Genomic DNA, 2,624 nt, shown 5'->3' on the forward strand with positions numbered 1-2,624 from the left:
TGTGGAACTGGGGATTGAACTTATACCCTTCCACTTGCCAGGCAGGTGCTGTGCTACTGAGCTATTATCTCTGGCCTTTGAGCTGTATCTCCAATCCTGACTTTTTTTTTTTTTTTTTGTGTGGAACCGGGGATTGAACTCAGGTCCTTGCGCTTGCCAGGGAAGCACTTATTCCACTGAGCCATCTCCCCAGCCCCTGAAAAATATTTTTAAAAAATCATTCATACATTCATTTATTTGGTACTGGGTCTCACTGTGCAGCTCAGGCTCATAGTGATCCTCCTATCTCAGCCTCCCCAGTGATGGGATTGTAGGCATATGCCACAATGCCCGGTTTCAGGCGTGTGGTATCAGGGATCGAACCCAGGTCCTTGTACTTGTCAAGCAGGCGCTTAGGCTGCTGAGCTATATCTCCGTGGTCTGTACATTAGCTTTAAAACAGAATTTTTTATTTGTTAAGTCCTTTGGACCTTGAAATTCATCCTATTTGAAGGTTCTTTGGGGAGCTGGGGAGAAAGCTCGAAGGTCTTAACACCTTCCTGGCAAGTGCAAAGACCCGGGTTTGATCCCCTGTACCGCATGCAGTGCTGGCTCCAGAACCGTGGGTTTGTAGTGCTGGCCAACAAAACCAGGCGTGGTGGCTTACACCTGTAATCCCAGCACTGGGGAGGCTGAGACAAGAGGATCACTAGAAGTTTGAACTGCATAGTGAGACCCTGTACCAAATACATACATACATACATGATTAAAATTTTTTTTAAATTTTTTTAGTTTTATTAATTTAATTTTTGCGATACTGGGGGTTGAACTCAGGACCTTGAGCTTGCCAGGCAAGCACTTATTCTACTGAGCTATCTCCCCATCCCTAAAAAATTTTTTTAAATGCATAAAGCTATTTTGTTGTTTTTTGTTTTCATTCCAGATGTAGTGCTAACAGTCTTAAAGGAGGAGTAAATGGGAAGATGTTATAGAGGAAAGAAAGAGCAAGGCATGATGGTGCATGCCTGTAATTCCAGCATTCTGGGAGTCAGATGGGGGAGAATCAAAAGTTCAAGCCTAATCTGGGCAATTTGGTGACTTGATGAGACTCTGTCTCAGAAAAGAAAAGAAAAAAAAAGGAAAGAAAAAAGATTAGGAATGTAGTGGTGGGCTCAAGCCTGAGTACTGGGCTGGGAAAAAAGCCAATGTTTCAGAATACCCTCCCTAGATCCATGGTTTGGTCACCAGTATTTAGCACAGTTGTTAATTATCCTATAGAAATTGCTTATAGATAACCCACTACTGTTTTAGATTACTGGACTATATTGGAATAGTTTGCTGAATTCATGCACCTACAGTATATGAATGGCAATGGAATACCCACCTCTGACAAAAGTAAACAAAAAAGGATACAAATGAAGATCCATTTTGTAGTGAAAAAAAATATATATGTATATACAAAATAGCATAGTTATACAGCTACTTTTTCTTAGTTCATTGAGAAGAAAGTTTTGAACTAATAGTGTTTGTACAAGATATCATGTCTGCATCTTGTACTATGCATGCGCAGGCGCTTAAACAACTGAGCTAAGGGCAGTCCCCCTGCATCTTGTACTATGAATAACTACTACAAAGACAATAATATGCAATGTATTAATTATTGTAACTGTCCGACTAACCTGTTTTGAAACTGTCTCATTCCTACTTCTTTCTCAATAAAATGAATATAAAAGGCTGGGGAGATGACTCAGTAGAGTAAGTGCTTCCCTGGCAAGCGCAAAGGTCTGAGTTCAATCCCCAGTTCCATTAATATAAAAAAATTCCTTCCTTTTTTTGAGATGAAGTCTCCCTGTGTAGCCCAGGTTAGCCTCAGATTTACAGTGATCCTTCTGCTGAAATTACAGGTGTGTACCACCATACTGGGTGATCATTAATAGTTGTTGAATGAAAAAAAATGACAACCAAATATGAATCATAGTCAGCAAGAATCAGTTCAGATCCTGTGCAGCTTTGCTTTGTCTTTGAATGAATTTATATGATATGCCTGTGCCTCAGTTTCTTCATCCATGAAATGTAGAAAGCAATTATACTTCACGGAATTGTTGTGAGCATTAAATGTGTTATTTTGTGTAAAGTGTTTAGAATAGTACATGATTACTTGTTAAATGCTAAATCAACATTATTACTAATATTTATTGAATATATACTTTATTTTGTGCCAAAATCTGTGCTGGTCAAATATGTAACATAGCCCCTGCTCTGTAGCAGCTCAGAGCCTGGTAAGAGCAACAAAATATACAACGTAAATATAATTGAATATGGGGCTGGTGAGATGGCTCAGTGGTCTAAAGCACCTACTTAGAACAAGCTTAGCAAAGCACATGGACCGCAGTTCAATCCCCTAGCACCATATGCCAGCCAGCCCTGCCCCCCGGGCGGGCTGAGCTGGCCACACACACACACACACACACACAAATAAATAAATAAATCTAATCGAATACCTTTAAAAAAAAAATTCTGTAGTGCAATGATTGTAAAATTCACTTTTGTTTGGCAGTGCTAGTGATCAGACTTCGCCTGATTAGCCTAGTTATAGGCAGGGGCTCTACCAATGAGTTTACACCTCCAGTCCTAGTCTCATATAT

At 39.9% G+C, this 2,624-nt stretch overlaps 1 protein-coding gene across 2 annotated transcripts in view; it reads left to right on the forward strand.

Moving 5' to 3' along the window:
- Positions 1-2,624, forward strand: part of Fam222b (family with sequence similarity 222 member B) — a 99,359-nt gene that overhangs the window by 7,417 nt on the left and 89,318 nt on the right. The window lies entirely within an intron of this gene.

This window comes from Octodon degus, unplaced genomic scaffold (assembly GCF_000260255.1).
Source record: "Octodon degus isolate 3935 unplaced genomic scaffold, OctDeg1.0 scaffold00072, whole genome shotgun sequence".
NCBI lineage: Eukaryota > Metazoa > Chordata > Mammalia > Rodentia > Octodontidae > Octodon > Octodon degus.